Raw genomic sequence first — 18,913 nt, 5'->3', positions numbered from 1 at the left:
CAAATCCCCAAAAAGTTGGGACAAGTAGCAAAAAGAGGCTGGAAAAAGTAAATTTGAGCATAACGAAGAGCTGGAAGACCAATTAACACTAATTAGGTCAATTGGCAACATGATTGGGTATAAAAAGAGCTTCTCAGAGTGGCAGTGTCTCTCAGAAGCCAAGATGGGTAGAGGATCACCAATTCCCACAATGTTGCGCAGAAAGATAGTGGAGCAATATCAGAAAGGTGTTACCCAGCGAAAAATTGCAAAGACTTTGCATCTATCATCATCAACTGTGCATAACATCATCCGAAGATTCAGAGAATCTGGAACAATCTCTGTGCGTAAGGGTCAAGGCCGTAAAACCATACTGGATGCCCGTGATCTCCGGGCCCTTAAACGACACTGCACCACAAACAGGAATGCTACTGTAAAGGAAATCACAGAATGGGCTCAGGAATACTTCCAGAAACCATTGTCAGTGAACACAATCCACCGTGCCATCCGCCGTTGCCAGCTGAAACTCTACAGTGCAAAGAAGAAGCCATTTCTAAGCAAGATCCACAAGCTCAGGCGTTTTCACTGGGCCAGGGATCATTTAAAATGGAGTGTGGCAAAATGGAAGACTGTTCTGTGGTCAGACGAGTCACGATTCGAAGTTCTTTTTGGAAATCTGGGACGCCATGTCATCCGGACCAAAGAGGACAAGGACAACCCAAGTTGTTATCAACGCTCAGTTCAGAAGCCTGCATCTCTGATGGTATGGGGTTGCATGAGTGCGTGTGGCATGGGCAGCTTGCATGTCGGAAAAGGCACCATCAATGCAGAAAAATATATTCAGGTTCTAGAACAACATATGCTCCCATCCAGACGTCATCTCTTTCAGGGAAGACCCTGCATTTTTCAACAAGATAATGCCAGACCACATTCTGCATCAATCACAACATCATGGCTGCGTAGGAGAAGGATCCGGGTACTGAAATGGCCAGTCTGCAGTCCAGATCTTTCACCTATAGAGAACATTTGGCGCATCATAAAGAGGAAGGTGCAACAAAGAAGGCCCAAGACGATTGAACAGTTAGAGGCCTGTATTAGACAAGAATGGGAGAGCATTCCTATTTCTAAACTTGAGAAACTGGTCTCCTCGGTCCCCAGACGTCTGATGAGTGTTGTAAGAAGAAGGGGAGATGCCACACAGTGGTGAAAATGGCCATGTCCCAACTTTTCTGGGATTTGTTGACACCATGAAATTCTGATTCAACATATTTTTCCCTTAAAATGGTACATTTTCTCAGTTTAAACTTTTGTTCCGTGATTTATGTTCTATTCTGAATAAAATATTAGAAGTTGGCACCTCCACATCATTGCATTCAGTTTTTATTCACGATTTGTATAGTGTCCCAACTTTTTTGGAATCTGGTTTGTAGATTTAAAGAGTGGGGCAGGCTGTTTGGAAAGAAATGGCAGATATGTCAACACTTTATGATTGTGGTGGTGATGGGGTGACCACTCGGAGACTCACCGATCCTGATAATTATTTAACACTGTGTCCCCTTCCTGATTCCTGGGATGCTACTGTGCAAGGAAAACCTAGAAGATTTTCATGATTAGTGGGGCCCCAGAGACCAGCCCCTAACTGATCACTTGATATGGAGGGTGTCACATACCAGGGGACCAGACCAGACCACCGCGTCACGTGACAAGGGTTGCCCAAGCCCTTCAGGCCGATTCACCTCACGCCCTCACACGCTGTTGCGCCCTACGCCGGGCTGTAACTTCAGCATAAATCGCCACCTGAAGCCTGCAAGCACACCCACGCAATAACACAAAACTTTAACTGTCACCACCCGTCAGTTATAAGGTCGACAGGACAACCCTGAGTGTTCCACTCGCAAGCAGACGATAGCAAGCCTCACGGAAAAACCACATACTGCCTCAGACTACACACACTCTTCATGGAGCTAACAGGTTCTTAAGGTTACAAGACAAACCATCAAACTTTTAGGTTTAATGTATAAAAAAATAGTACTTGGTTACAAAAAATAATTAACAAGAGACAGTTGTAAAATCAAAAGGAGTAAACAAAGAACGTTCTAATACTTAACATTTGTGTGGTAAAAGGAGATTTGGGCAGAATAATTGTGCACAAACCAATTCGATTTGCTCCCCCACTTTGTGACACCCAAATATCCAGGGATTGCATTTTTATGCCTTTTCTCCAGGGGCAGGCCTGAGGGGGAGTCTCACTCCCACCTCTGGCTCAGCCCCTCTGGGCCAAGCTTCATTACACATGCAGCCGGCTCCCTGGCCATTTAGGGAACAGGTATGAAAATATCAAAAAGACAGTTTCCCAGCTGCCCTGGTGAAGATACAGACCCCAGCCCTTCTTCATAATTCATATCTCACCTGTTCCGAGTCCCAGCATATCAAACGCGACATGTCCAGGACGATTCGGAAGGTGAGATCCTTCTTTTAAGAAGAGGAAGTCAAATTGATATGCCATGTCTGGTGTCCATGCGATGCCCCCATCAAACCAGAGGTGATGAGCTGGATTTTGGGGACATCTCCGCCCTCCTGGACAGGCTATGAAGGATTACAAATTATTGTTCATTCTCTGGTTAGACCAAAGCTGCTGACAAGAGGTGCCGGAGAGTCTGCAGCCCCCTGTCCTGAGGTGTGACCAGCAAACGGCCCATCCTCATTAGCATCTCTGTGCTAACTATCACCCGGGGGTTTCCCAGGTCCAAGGCAGACCGCTTGGCTCTCTATGCAGCCTTCAACTAATTCATAAATCTATTAACCCCAACACGGCTGCTGGCCTTGTAACACAAATACATAAATACATACTGAATATATATATATATATATATATATATATATATATATATATCACACCAGAACATGTTACACCACAACACATAACCATAAAACATATATTATCACAGCAAACATTATAATAACTAGGAAAGGGTGGTCCTTATTCCTTACACCTCCCCTTTTTAAGAGATGGCAAGGGAGATCGATTCACAGATCATCTCCTGAGCCCATCTCAATTCCTTCTCCAGGACAGGATTGTGAGTGGAGATCAGCCGACCTCTCACACAAAGGTCAATCATATCAAGATCACTGGGAGCCATCATAGCTAAGCTCACATAACAATGGTACAGTAGATGTCCCATGATCTTAAGCAAGTCCCCTTCCCTCACCTTAGGAAATGTCTCAGGAAGAGGGCTCACCCCGGTTACCCCGGAACTGCGGATATCTGGTGGGTCAGTTTTGATGTTGAAGGGCCTATCATCTCTGACCCCCTCACAACTGGTGACAAGATCCGCCTCAGCGCATCTCGACATTGATTCTCTGCTGCTACATCCAGTGAGGTATCAGCCACTAGGTCACTATTATCAGTCCCATTTGTCAGTCCTTAGTATGGGTGCTGTGGACCTGCAGTCAGTACTGTCTCCATGACAACGGCTGGACAAAGTAAAGGGGCTTTACTGGTTAGCTCTTCCATGCTCTACTCAATGTTTGACTTTTTGACAGGGAGATTGTCCTGCTTCCCAACATTAACACAATTTACAGCCTCTGCCTCTGAAGATCCTTTCATGGCTTCACTGTATTCCATGTTGTCCTCAGCTATATTAACAAAGCGCATGCCTTTATCAACAATGTCCATACCTCCATGTCCAGGGTCTTGGACACTAGAGTTCTCCACAGGATATGCATCCAGGTCTGCAACATCGGCAGAATCTTTGGCCCCTGCATCAGAGGACCCTTTAGCTAGGTCACTGTCCCCCACTGCATCGCCTCCGTCAATGGGATCCTCACCGACAGTGTCCATGCAGCCATTTCCCAGCCCACGGACAATGGAATCTTAAATAATGTTTCCCACTTGCAATTTGCCTGTCTCTTTTGAAACACTGCAATTTTCCTCTGAAGATGCAGGTTCACAATTGAGACCCTCCTGAGACAGTCCATTTAGCTCTGGTGTTGTCTCCAGGAAGGAATTATGCAGAAAGATAGGGGTTTCTGAGACTTCTGTGGTTTTGAAGCCGTACCACAAGTCCCCACAAGGACTCACAGGCCCACATGCCTTTAAATCAGTCCTGATAATAATCCCCACACAGTACCTTGCTGGTTCTGCAAGTCTCCTCCTCAGGTGCTGCTGATGTCCACATGCTGGGGTGTCCTCTGCTCCACATTGATTCCAAGCCACACAGTGGTAGTCGCCTCTTTCACCGGCAAAGTCCGCTTAAGAACAGTGTCCTTGGGTTCGAGCATTTTGGCGCGATGCAGCTCACCCTGTCGGATGAGAGTGCTTTTTATGGTGTTATAATCCAAGTAGGTCCCCGGAGGCAAATGTGCCAAAGTTTCCAGGAGGTCTCCTTTCAGACTAAGGATGAAGAAGTGCTCTGAGGCCAAGTGAAATCGTCGGCAAATTTCCTCAAACTTAGGCCCCAGGGAGTGTAGTTCCTCATCTGTCTCTATAAGGGGGAAATCTTCCCGATTGGGTTCGTACTGTGCTATACGCTTAATGCTCCCACACATTCGTGCCATCTTCCTGCAGAATTCTCTCCTCCTTTTTATAGAAGACTCGAGAATCTCCAGGCGCTGTTGAGGCTCCCATCCACTCAAACTCTGTAGGACCACGCTTATGTAAAACTTTATGCTCTTCCATGGTTGCCAAATAAAAAGATAGAAAAAAGAAAAACAAGAAGGGGGGCGGGGGGGTTGTTTGCACATATGTCTATTGAACAAAAATCAAGTACTATGTTTGTCTCGTATGCTGGTTCACCTCGCAAGGTTTCTACCAGCCTTTAAAGTCAGGAATAATTCTGTAAAGCAGACACTAAAGCATTAATCACATAAAAATAGCGATATCCCACCGCTACGAACCAATTTGTCACGTACCGGGGACTAGACCAGCCCACCGCGTCAGGTGACAAGGGTTGCCCAAGCCCTTCAGGCTGATTCCCCTCACACGCTGTTACGCCCTACACCGGGGGCGTAACTTCAGCATAAATCGCCACCTGAAGCCTGCAAGCAAACCCACGCAATAACACAAAACTTTCACTGCCACCACCCGTCAGTTATAAGGTCGACAGGACATCCCTCACTCGCAAGCAGACACCCACACGATAGCAAGCCTCACGGAAAAACATACAGCCTCAGACTGCACACACACTCTTCATGGAGCTAACAGGTTCTTAGAGTTTCTACCACCTCATTTGGACCTAATTAGCTGTCAGACACTAGCGATCTGCTAGTGTCTGTTCTCAGGGCCGGCCTTTGGGGTGTGCGGGCTGTGCGGCCGCACAGGGCGCCATAGCAACAGGGGCGCCGGGCGGCCGACAGCCCGCAATGTAATATGGGCAGGCGAGGCGGCACTTATGTTTTCTCCCCCCCCCCCCTCCTCCTATATTCAGCAGGGGGCGCCCGGCGCCCGTTGCGGTTTAAAAAAAAAAAAGTTACTTATATAAGTTGGGGGCGGCTGGCGGCGCCCCTCATTCTGCGCCGCCTGAGTGGCTGAGGCTGAGCGCTTGCCGCTCTAAAGAATCCTGCGCCTGTTAATGTAGCGTGGCCGAGCTCTGTTAGGTCCGCGGTACAGGAGCTTTTGTTTCCTGTACCCGGCCGGACTGACAGGAAGTGCTCACTTAGTGTGCACTTCCTTTCAGTCCGGCCGGGTACAGGAAACAAATGCTCCTGTACCGCGGACCTAACAGAGCTCGGCCACGCTACACTAGAGGTGGAGGTGGGAGTAGAAAGAGAGTGACAAGGGGGGAGGGGGGAGGAAAGAAAGAGAGTGACAAGGGGGGAGGAAAGAAAGAGAGTGACAAGGGGGGAGGGGGAGGAAAGAAAGAGAGTGACATGGGGGGGGAAAGAAAGAGAGTGACATGGGGGGGGAAATAATGAGAGTGATGGGGGGGGAAATAATGAGAGTGATGGGGGGGGGGAAATAATAATGAGTGATGGGGGGGGGGAATAATGAGTGATGGGGGGGGGGGAATAATGAGTGATGGGGGGGGGGGGAATAATGAGTGATGGGGGGGGGGGGAATAATGAGTGATGGGGGGGGGGATAATGAGTGATGGGGGGGGGGAATAATGAGTGATGGGGGGGGGGAATAATGAGTGATGGGGGGGGGAATAATGAGTGATGGGGGGGGGGGCTAATGAGTGATGGGGGGGGGGATAATGAGTGATGGGGGGGGAATAGAGTGATGGGGGGGGGGAATAATGAGTGATGGGGGGGGGGAATAATGAGTGATGGGGGGGGAATAATGAGGATGGGGGGGGAATCATGAGTGATGGGGGGGCGGGCATAATGAGTGATGGGGGGGGGAATAATGAGTGATGGGGGGGGGAATAATGAGTGATGGGGGGGGGGGAATAATGAGTGATGGGGGGGGGAAGAATAATGAGTGATGGGTGGGATAATGAGTGATGGGGGGGGGAATAATGAGTGATGGGGGGGGGAATAATGAGTGATGGGGGGGGAGGGATAATGAGTGATGGGGGGGGGATAATGAGTGATGGGGGGGGGATAATGAGTGATGGGGGGGGGGAATAATGAGTGATGGGGGGGGAATAATGAGTGATGGGGGGGGAATATGAGTGATGGGGGGGGAATAATGAGTGATGGGGGGGGGAATAATGAGTGATGGGGGGGGAATAATGAGTGATGGGGGGGGGGAATAATGAGTGATGGGGGGGGGAATAATGAGTGATGGGGGGGGGGAATAATGAGTGATGGGGGGGGGGGAAAATGAGTGATGGGGGGGAATAAGAGTGATGGGGGGGGGGGAAATAATGAGTGATGGGGGGGAAATAATGAGTGATGGGGGGGGAAATAATGAGTGATGGGGGGGGGAATAATGAGTGATGGGGGGGGGAATAATGAGTGATGGGGGGGGGAATAATGAGTGATGGGGGGGGGAATAATGAGTGATGGGGGGGGGGAAATAATGAGTGATGGGGGGGGAATAATGAGTGATGGGGGGGGGGAAATAATGAGTGATGGGGGGGGAAATAATGAGTGATGGGGGGGGGAAATAATGAGAGTGATGGGGGGGGAATAATGAGAGTGATGGGGGGGGAAATAATGAGAGTGATGGGGGGGGGAATAATGAGCGTGACAAGGGAGGGCGGGGTGGAATAATGAGAGTGACAAGGGAGAGGGGGATAATGAGGAGTGACAAGGGAAGGGGGGGGGGGGAAAGAGTGACAAGAGAGGGAGGGGGGGGGGGGGAAGAGAGTGACAATGGAGTCCCCAGAGCCAGATGCAGCCAGAGTCCAGATCATCTAATTGTCCTGGCGGTAAGTAGACAATGCAATATGTTTATTATTTAATTGTTTAGTTATTAATACTACATTGGAAACGAATTTTCTCAGCTGGACACCGGCCGACACTGCGCATGCGCTGGGAGCCTCACCAGCGGTTAGGGTAGGGAAAAAGCACTGGCCCGTACGTAATTTTTCCCTTCCCTAACCGCTGGTGAGGCTCCCGATGCATGCGCAGTGTCGGCCGGTGTTCAGCTGAGAACATCCATCCGATCACCTGCGCCTGCGCATTGGCCCATAGTTTTTCCCTACCCTAACCGCCGGCGAGGCTCCTGGCGCATGCGCACTCTGCTGTGAAATTTCCCTAACCTGTCGTTGTGCGCCTGCGCGGCACACCTCCTCACGTCATGTCCGGTGCGACCGGAAGTGACGAGGGTAGGGAAATCTCACGAACTAGGGAAGTAGAACATTACACCGGCCGTGGGGGTGTGAGGGCTGGTAACTACTTGGTTGGATAGTCAGCCAGCCTATGCCATGATGCCAGCAACAAGCAGTGTTTTTTTTTTTTTGGGGGGGGGGGGGGGGGCGCCACAAGGTTATCTCGCACAGGGCGCCTGAACACCTAAGGCCGGCCCTGTCTGTTCTACCTAACCATGCTATTCTAAGACCTTTGTGTGCAGCCGTTACACAAAAAAAATAAATTTTTATTGCTATGCAAATGAGCCTCTAGGTGCTATGGGGGCGTCTTTTCAGCACCTAGAGGCTCCGTCTACTCACCCTGTATTCCGCCCTGCTCATCAGTCAAGCCCGCCCAACTCCTCTAGATTGGATGAGATGGAGGCTGGCAATCTAGAGGATATGGGCGGGCTTGACGGACCAGCGGGGCGGAATACAGGGTGAGTAGATGGAGCCTCTAGGGCATTTGGGCAGAATAATGGTGCACAAACCAATTCGATTGGATCTCCCACTATGTGACACCCAAATATCCAGGGATTGCATTTTTATGCCTTTCCCCCAGGGGCAGCCTGAGGGGGAGTCTCACTCCCACCTCTGGCTCAGCCCCTCTGGGCCAAGCCACATTACCCATGCAGCCGGCCCCCTGGCCAACTAGGGAATAGGTATGAAAATATCAAAAAGACAGTTTCCCAGTTGCCCTGGTGAAGATACAGACCCCAGCCCTTCTTCATAATTCATATCTCACCAAGAGGTGTCGGGGAGTCTGCAGCCCCCTGTCCTGAGGTGTGACCAGCAAACGGCCCATCCTCATTAGCATCTCTGTGCTAACTATCATATCACCCGGGGGGGGGGGGGGTTTGCCGTTTCCCGGGTCAGAGGCAGACCGCTCGGCTCTCTATGCAGCCTTCAACTAATTCATAAATCCATTACCCCCAACACGGCTGCTGGCCTTGTAACACAAATACATAAATACATACTGAATATATATATATATATATATATATATATAAATCACACCAGAACATGTTACACCACAACACACAACCATAAAACATATATGATCACAGTAAACATTATAATAACTAGGAATAGGGTGGTCCTTATTCCTGACAGAGGGAATACCCCTTTAAGGTTTATTTCTTTATGCTATCCATGTAGCACACAGAATGAGGTCACATTGTTATATAACTTCCTTTTATAGACAAATACACATTTAAAGGGGTTTTCCCACCGTAGATACTTAGAGCTGATTTATGCACAGAATAGGGCATGATCCTATCCCATTCCCAGAAGTGGGAACAGCGTCTGGGAACAATCTGAACACATTTCTGGAGTGTGGGAGGAAAATGGAGAACCCACATGAATGTAGGAAAAACACCCAACATATGTGGTCACTATAGCGACAATGAAAACTTGCAGAAAAGCTATTTACAGTCCTGGCAGTTGTAATATAGTCCTCTCAGCAAGTAGTCACAGCAGTGTACTAAGTGTGGACAACCCAAGCTCATTGACACGTCAGATTGCACTGGTTAACTAGATTGTTAGGAACAGTGGTCACAATTCTATAGAAAACCACACAGTGAACAACATACAAGCCAACACAGATTTACGGTACTCACTCATTATGCATGTTCCTTTAACAGTCCACAGAGGACGCGCTGGTATAAGGTTACCAGCTATACCCGCTGTCTCCAGAGGAGCCTACTGGTTGTAGAAATGTCTGACAGGCCAGCAAACCAATCAGGACAGCTCTGCTAAGAAAAGTTCTCGGTTAACCACTTCAGTCCCAAACATGCATCACAATCCAGTACAGCGCACAGCACACTTTTTCAGCAGTAAAAAGCTATTTTGATCTTCTTTCTATCTATCTTCAAAGAGCAGAAAACACCATTGTTGTGCAGTGCCCCCTTAGGCCCTGCACTAGGCAGAACACATCATTTTTGTGCAGTGCCCCCTTAGGATCTGCACTAGGCAGAACACATCATTTTTGTGTTTTTCATTAATATTAGGCCTCATGCACACGACCGTTACGTTTTTTGCGGTCCGCAAACAGCGTATACGCAAAAAAAAAAACGGAAGCCGCCCGCGTGCCTTCCGCAATTTGCAGGAACTGAACGGGTGGCCCCCTTGTAGAAATGACTATTCTTGTCCGCAAAATGGACAAGAATAGGACATGTTCTATTTTTTTTGCAGGGCCACGGAACGGAGCAACGAACGTGGACAGCACACAGAGTTCTGTCCACATCTTTTGTGGCCCCACTGAAGTGAATGGGTCCGCATCCGAGCCGCAAAAACTGTGGCTCGGATGCGGAACAAAACAACGGTCGTGTGCATGAGGCCTTAATTTGATAATTCATTATACCACTCCTGTATTAAACAGTCACTACATCTACACTGCATGTGACTGCTACATGTTCTTCCATGTAAGCAGCCATTTCATGCAGGCGATAGGATATTATTACTAAGGGCTCATGCACACGAACGTATTTTCTTTCCGTGTCCGTTCGGTTTTTTTGGGCGGACCGTATCCGGAACCATTCACTTCAATGGGTCCGCAAAAAAAAAACACGGAAGTTACTCCGTGTGCATTCCGTATGTCCGTATTTCTGTTCCGCCAAAAAATAGAACATGTCTTATTATTGTCCGCATTAGGCTCCATTCATACATCCGTAAGTGTTTTGCGGACCCCAGCAATGTGCGTTCCACATTTCGCGGACCACACATCGCCGGCACTATAATAGCAGACAAGAATAGGTCATGTTCTATTTTTTGGGGGAACAGAATTGCGGATCCAGAAAGGCGGATGCGGACAGCACGTTCCGGTCCTATTGAAAATGAATGGGTCCGCACCCGTTACGCAATTTGCAGAACGGATGCGGACCCATTCTGCGGACGTGTGAATGGACCCTAATGGATAAGGATAGTATTGTTCTATTAGGGGCCAGCTGTTCCGTTCCGCAAAATACGGAATGCACACGGATGTCATCCATATTTTTTTAGGATCAGTTTTTTGCGGACCGCAAAATACATACGGTCGTGTGCATGAGCCCTAATAAAAAATCCACAAAAAACGACTGCCATCATAATCACTACTTCATCTAACATAGTTTTATTTCTGAGACACCTGAGAAACCCTCACATGTAGATTTATTAATGATATGGCTTCCTTCACAAAGAGTCGTTTCTTATGGCACGCGTTTACTGTTTTGTTTTCTCGCACAGCGCTGTTTGAGTCTTAGGCCGGGTTCACACAGTATTTTTTTCCATCTAAAATAACAGATCAGACGGAAATGGCTAAAATGGATGCAGAATGAGCATAATGGATGCTTAAAATACAGGATCTGTTTTGTTGTTTTCTGTTCTTCTGATGGATCAGAAGGACAGAAATGAGAGGGTGATGTGAACCCGGCCTTAGCTGAGCACAGCAAGTGCCAAGACCTACATGTGCAAGCTGCTGCAGAAAAGGGCCCAGAGAGAAGCCTCCTCCAGGAGACTCCACTCCTGAGACTGAAAAAGCTGCCAGGGAGTTACAACTGAGGGAAAGAGAAGAGACAACCACAGGAGGTCTACAACCACCAATACTGTGCAGGATAAAATCTGTAAAGTACCACTCCTTTATGGCATAAAGACTTTACTGCTTGTGGAAAGGGTTAACTGCCTAAGGCACCCAACACGTCTTGAGACAGACTGGCCATCTGGATCTAGGATCTGTATACCTCAGCCTGTCTGTGGTTATCTTGGAAAGTTGCAAAGTGCATTTAGAGTGAGACCCAGGGACTACTACTACCATCATTGTCGGTGCCCATATACTGCCATTGGGAAAAAGATACCTCAGGACTATACCAATAGCTGCTATTTGTACTGCGACTCTCTTCATCCACCCAGTAAAGAGAGACTCTATTTACTGCAACCAACGGGCCTGGTTATTGACTCCACCATCCATCAGCCTCTGCATCTACCCTCTTGCCCTGCACCCTGCCAATTACCCACCATCAAGGGCACCCCAACTTCCACCAGGCATGAGCCCCAGATAGTCAGGGAATGCCCAGAGGAAAGAAAGAGTGTGCCCTCCATTCACTGTGCATGGCCTGATGAGCACTAAAGGGAAGACTGACACTGTGAGTATTACAACCATCATAGCCACTACCACTCCTCTCATCCTCGCCTCTTCTCTGGGTTGCTGCACACATACAGTATGAGATAAAAGTTTGGAGGAGAGCAATGTGAGTTTCATTTTTATCTATGCCTGTATAAACGATCAGATAATCAGCTAATAGCTGCCACATCTACATGAGCCAATTATAGGAAACAAGGGCTCATACAAACATTTGGTCATTGGCCCAATAGTCTGCATGTGTAAAAGGGCCCTAAAATGGGAAAACTCACTTCAAAATGTTTGTGTGTAGACTCAACCTTAGAACCGGCTCCAAATCAGTGGTTAGCTCCATTACAGCTTCAGATGGCATAGTCTACTGAGCCCACGATAATTTCACTGGTACTCTGCTGAGCCAATCTAACTATGGAGTCAAGGTAAAGCCCCTTTACACTGCTCGATGGTTGGCCAGACTATCGCTAACGAATGTTTGTACAAACACCCGTTAGCAATAATCTGCCGGTGTAAAGGTGCTGCCGATTATGCAATAAATAAGCTAAATGCTCGTTCATCGGGTAACAGATCACGCGGTTACAAAAATCATTGTTTGCTGGCAGCAGATTGTGCCATTCTAAACAGCCTCTGCTGCCGGCAAACAATGATTATGTATGGGGACAAGCAATGGCATTACTGATTAATCCTCCCCATACTGTGGAGGAGATCACTGCATGTAATAGCAGCGGTCTCCCTCACTGACGAGCAGGCTCCAATCTGTTACCATGGCAGCCTGGAAGCTTCTGAAACTTACCAGGCCTGCCATGGTAAGCTCCCTGCTAAGCTGTGCACGAAGCACAGCTCAGCAAGGAGTGTGTGATAACCAAGTCACTTACACAGCTGTCATTGCCAATGGTTTCAAAACTTTGAGCACTGACAAAGTATCTTGATTTCCGGATTCAAATACAACCACACTCTCTGTCCTAAACGAATTCCTTTGTCTCGGCACATTAGACGCCTACACTGTATAAACATCACGCCTACTGGTCCCTGGCATCACTAGACCCTTTATTGGCCCCATATATACAATGCTTTCTCTTTGTTCTCTGAACAGATTTCGAGCAGAATGGAAGTTTATGTATCAGAGATGTAATATCAGAAGGTGCACAAAAAAACGAATGACTAGTCTACCAGTTACTGGTCCCTTGATCAAACAGTGAGGACAAGTAAGAGTTTAGTTGTTTGCAGGCATACGTAACTACATCAAAGTGTGCTATGCATGTATTTAATGAACTCCTATGGTTACTCTCAAGGATAGGGTCTTGAATGTAAGCAGTGATAGTCACAGACAACCCTGACCGTGTCTGAAGTATAAACATATGGGTGGTTTCATTAGAGAATCTTGCATATGGCCAATAGATTTGACCGCATGCCACCAAGGACAGAGTGCACATGCCTGGAGCAACTGCTGCAGACAAAACCCACTAGTGCACTCATAGACCATCTGTCATGAAAATGGTAGTTGTGCATGTATTAGTATACATCATTATAGGGTGATGTAATGAATCTGTTTTGCACTATGAGAAGATTGGATTTTACTGCTTAGTTGCTGGCTAATGCAAGGCTGAGAGTTCCCACAATGTAGCAGTCTAGACAATACAATCAGAACACAAAGGCAGTCTGTTGCAGCGACTTCTCTATCAAACTAAGGGCATAGATAGACTGCTTTAGTAAAAAAAAAAATGTTCTGCTTCCTGATCTGTGGTTCTGTTCCTGAGTTATGAGACTTTCATAGTATGCAAATAAGCAGCTTGGCGCAACAAGTGTATCACCATTGCACCGAAGCTCTGCCCTTTTGCGTTTTACAGCCGCACTGCGTGGACCTGTCAATCAAAGCAAAGAAGGAGGGCGCAAAAAAAGGAGCAGAGTTTCGGCGCAACAATGAGGCCTTTGGTGCACCAAACAGCTAATTTGCATGTTATGAATAAAGGCTCATTGTTACAGCAGCAGCTGCAAGCCACTGCCATTCTGATGTACTCACCCGGCTCTGGCCCCGTCTCTCGCCGTCTTCTTCTAGGTGGGCCTTGCCTCGTGGCCCGCTCTGTCCATCCATGTAGGCTGAGGCCTGTTTGACAGCAAGGCCTCTCCTCCTCTGACCATAGGGCACACGCATGCTCTCTACAGCTGGTCAATGGCTAGCAACCATGGGGTAAAAAACCTGTTGCTTAGGCCCCCTCCCACTGAGGAAGGTGCCTGAGCAACAGGTTTCTTAACTTGCTAAGTTCCCTGCAAAGGTGTGCTGACCTTTCGTCTGCATGTGTACCGAACTCTGTCATTATTCCCTAACCCTCCGCTGCCTGACCTGCCCTGTGCCTGTTACCTGTATTGACTGTACACTTCTACTCCACTAGCCATGAGCTCGGGCTATCCCTATGATTTTGCCTGACCCCTCGGTGCCCAGCACCATTGTCTGTGGACCCTGTGGGCACAGAGTACTCTAGGAGGTAGTGGCCTGGTGGCTCCCCTGGAGCAAAGTCCAGATGCCTATATAGGTGATAAAAGTGTTCCAAACTCACTTCCACTCATAAGTCTGGAATGGAGCCTTGGATCAGGAAGCAGAGACAAGCGTTTTACTTGGGTGACCTAAAGTAATCTATACCCTTAGTTTGATAGGGAGATCACTGAAGAGAGACTCCTTTTAACCCCTTCCTGGCCTTTGTCGTACATGTATGATGGAAGTTGAGTCTTTAAAGATGGCACCCACTCAGAAGTTGAGTGAGCACCATAGCTGCCGGATTTATGCTGTCTTACACAGATGCCCAAAGGCAATGTCCGTGATCAACGGTAATGCCAATATAGGCATTTAACCCCTTAGCTGCTGTGGTCAATTGTGACCATGGCATCTGGCATTCTGGTCGTAACAAAAACTATTAGACTACTGGGGGTCTGACCGCAGGGACAATCACGAGAATGGGGACCCTGTACCGGGCTGGCCCCCCCCCACGGAAATTAATGGAGTGGTAGTTCGAGCATGCACACTGCCACTCCACTCATCCCTGTGGGACTACGTCCAGTTATTTCCAGCAGTCCCAATGAGATGAATGGAACTGCAGTGCGCATGCTTGACCTGCTGCTCTGTCCTTTTTTTTTTAGGGGGGGGTTTATAGGGTACAGGGATCCCATTCTTGTGATTCTGGGAGTCCCATCTGTCAGACCTTTAACCAATTTAATAGTTGTCCCCTATCTTGTGGATAGAGGATAACCTGTTACATTTCCAATGGGAAAACAAAGGTCATTTCCGGATTCCTAATAAAGTGTGTTTGATATGAAAGCACTGAATATTGCATGCACTGCAAGCAATTACAAGCAATAATCATATAAATGACTACATAATAATCATTGACTCAATAATATGCTTATGCAGCTGTTACAAGTCTCACAGTACGTTTAATATTAAATCCGAAGGAGTAAAGTTTCAGCAAAGATGAGAGCAGGGTAATGATTAGAAATGTTCAGTGTTTTAGACAGCTGGAATTTCTTAGTACAGTATTATCTATATACTGGTATACCGGTAGCTCCAAGCCACATGAAACCTCAAAAATCAGATCAAGTCTTGTAGGATGATTGTGTGATGCCTCCTGTTCATCAGTGGTGTGCCAGTTATTGCTACTTGCCGCAAAGGCGCAAACTGAGAGGAACAGAATCCATGAACTTAGAGACTTTGGTTTTTCACTCGGGTAGAATGCTACGTACGTAGGCCGAGCCATCAGCCCTGTTCAATGTTGTGTGTCCTGGTGGTTGGAAGAACAACGATGAACTGGAATGACAGGAGGTGAACCTTTGCACGGACGGATCCTTAGAAGAATTGCGTGTAGTAACCCATTTTGTACTGCAAATTAAATTGGACATCACATCCCAAGCCTAGGGCGGCAAACGGTGTCTACAAATACCATAAGAAGGAGTTTGCGCTACATTGAGCTACGTGCCAGACATCCAGTTACAGGTGTTCCACTGACCTCACGCCACTGCTCTCAAAGGCTATGATAGTGCACTCCAAGACAGCAATGCAGGATGGAATGGAGGTCTGTCCTCTTCAGAGATGTCTCGCTTTTGTCTTGGATACAATGATAGCTGGAGATTGATCTGAAGACTATGTGGGCAATGCCATAAATGTGGCCTTCACTAGGGAAAGTCACACCAGTCCTACTCTGGGGATTATGATGTGGGATGGCATTATGTAAAGCAGCCGGAACCCTCTAGTCTTCATTTTAGGTGCACTAACAGCTCTGTGTTACATTGATATGGATGTGGAACTAGCGGTATGGCAAAAATGTCCCAGGAGCCGTTTTGTGATAGGACAATGGCAGGTTGCATGTTGTCAAAGCTACTGTGAGCAGCCTGCATGGCCAAAATGTGCTACCATGGCCTGTGGCATCTCTGGACTTGCCTCGCATTGAGCACATCTGGGATGTCATTGGTCAACAATTGCAAAGTAGCGGAACTTGATGAATTAGTACCCAAGTGCATTTCACATTGCATAACATTCCTCATACAACCATTAATAACCTCTTTGATAGTATGCCAAGGCATGTAAGTGTGTGTAGGATACTCGATACTGTATATATCGAGATGTCTTCTTTCCATTTTTTTTTATCATTTCCATATCATTATCATGTCTATCGATCCTGTGATTTCCATAATTCCGCGAGTTTTCCTTCTTGGAAAACATTAGTTGTGGATGCACCACAGCGGACTATGCTAAATTACTGAACTGGAATTGCTACAGACTATAATCCGCGCATCAATTCCAGATGTAGTAGCGAGAACAAACTGCAACTAGCCTGTATAGGCTATTTTACCGAATTAGAGTCTGAAACCTCTGCATAGAACATCGGTGCGGGGTATCCTGGGCAGAGCTTTCAGCAGAGGGTACAAGTAGGGGCAGCGAGGTGTGCTCCTGCCAGAACAGTGCACTTCAGGAGGCCCAAACTTCAAGGGACGCTTTTGGTGTTAAAATTAGAAAAGAAAAAGTATATAATGAAAATGATTTTTAGAGTATTTCTAACACTTTTAAAAGTCTAGGTACACTTTAAACAAATGTGTTCTTAAAGGGGGTTCTCCGGGATTTACATATTGATGACCTATCACCAGGATATGAGATTGGCGAGGGTCCGCCTACCTCTAACCCCACTGATCAGCTGTTTGAGGAGGCCGCGCAGCTCCTGCTTACCAGGCACAGCATCGTACATTGTATAGCTGTGCTTGGTATTGCACCTTGAATGGGGTTGAGCTGCGCCTAGGCCACGTGACCAAGGAACGTGACGTGGCGGACCCTCGCCAATCTCACATTGATCACCTATCCTGAGGACAGGTCATGCATTTGTGATTCCCAGATAATTCCTCTAAATAATACACAGTTTTATGACCAAGCTCTTCTACATTATGCAGCTTTATATTTCCATGATACAGTCAAATATGCTTTAAAGGGAACCTGTCACCGGGATTTTGGGTATAGAGCTGAGGACGTGGGTTGCTAGATCGCCACAAGCACATCCGCAATACCCAGTCCCCATAGCTCTGTGTGCTTTTATTGTGTAAAAAAAAGCTATTTGATACACATGCTAATTAACATAAAAGAGTCATATCTTACTTGTGTGACCAGAGAAGAGTCATATTTTCAAGCTCTGGCTCATCTCAGGTTAATTTGCATAAGTATCAAATCGGTTTTTATACACAATAAAAGCACACAGAGCTATGGGGACTGGGTATTGCGGATGTGCTAGCGGCCATCTAGCAACCCATGTCCTCAGCTCTATACCTAAAATCCTGGTGACAGGTTCCCTTTAAGAAGAGGGTAGATAAAAAAAATACTACTGATATTACAGAGCCCTGTTCTATATACAATATTTGCTTCTATTCAGCCTGTAATATCAATAGAAATCCTTCCGTTCAAAAATATTATACTGAAAAAAGATACGAGTGATGATGAGACATGTTATACAAAGTGACAAGAATTGCAGGATGAAGCGGTTATAGGATACGTGGAGAGTATCTGCAAATGCATCCACTATGTGTCATTTATTCCTGCGATTATCATCTAGATGTGACTGCGTTCCGAGGCCATCATGCTGATGGATAGATATTTTCCAGCACACGACACAAAGGACATCTTTTAGTATAGTATAGATAATGCTATCATCTGTACAGAGTGCTAAAGACTCACCTGTGATCAGTACAGAAAACGGGAGCAGACGGTCTGTACACGCCGCCAGCAGCCGTCAGTTTATAAGTAAGCAATGTAAAATAAAATAACCAAAGGTTAGGTTATAAAAAGGGTAAAGGTTGTTCTAGGTCACATGGCACAATTTAATATTTACACAGTGCGGCATAGAGGAGTGTATTAACAATGCTGCCAAGAATGAACAGACAGCAGATAAGACTCTGGTCACATTGAGTCTTTCCCGACGTATACCTCTGATGGAAGGCTCTAACACGTCATTGTATAAACGTACAATGGCATACATCACATTTAGGCTCCCATATTCAAAAAATATCTCTTTGGTGGGATGTTCCAACATAGAAAACAGCACTTCTGAATACAGTAAAAAACCAAAGGTATACCACAGTAAGTCCATGTACCACTGCATCAATACAGTGTCCCCCTATAGTATGCTGCCCATATAGAAACTGAAAGATTGTTCTGGTGGGACCGCGGACAGATGAGTGGGGGGTTTTATGTTCAAAAGGACAGGGGAGTAACCCAGGAGTTGTCGGCTCCAAGGCTGGAAGACCTTTAAAGGGATTATTCAGGACTAAAAAATGCCCCCCATATCCCCGGACCCCTCACACTGAATCTACTTACCTGGCTCCCCGCGCTGCTGCTGCTTCTCCCCGTGCACTGATGAAAACATCCGGTGTGGGGGGGGGCAGCAGATTGCAGGCGGAGACGAGCCTCCCTAGTGTCACCCGCGATGCTAGGGAGGCTCGTTCCCATTGGCTGCTCCCTCGGCACCAGATGTTTTCATCTGCGCACGGGAAAAAGTAGCCTCAACGGTAAGGGGACCACACGCGGCACCTGGAGCAAGGAGCCAGGTAAATGGATTCAGTGTGA

General features: G+C 47.1%; 1 protein-coding gene across 1 annotated transcript in view; it reads right to left on the bottom strand.

Annotated features, from left to right (window-relative positions):
• Positions 1-18,151, bottom strand: part of DAO (D-amino acid oxidase) — an 81,737-nt gene extending 63,586 nt beyond the window's left edge. Inside the window, exon 1 of the mRNA XM_044275347.1 lies at positions 18,026-18,151. The gene's annotated coding sequence lies outside the window, so the exon portion shown is untranslated. The remainder of the gene's footprint in view (positions 1-18,025) is intronic.
• Positions 18,152-18,913: the final 762 nt, after the last annotated feature.

The sequence above is a fragment of the Bufo gargarizans genome, chromosome 1, assembly GCF_014858855.1.
Source record: "Bufo gargarizans isolate SCDJY-AF-19 chromosome 1, ASM1485885v1, whole genome shotgun sequence".
In the NCBI taxonomy this organism is placed as follows: domain Eukaryota; kingdom Metazoa; phylum Chordata; class Amphibia; order Anura; family Bufonidae; genus Bufo; species Bufo gargarizans.
The sequence above is the reverse complement of the archived record's forward strand: the minus strand, read 5'-3'. Positions and strand labels throughout refer to the sequence as shown.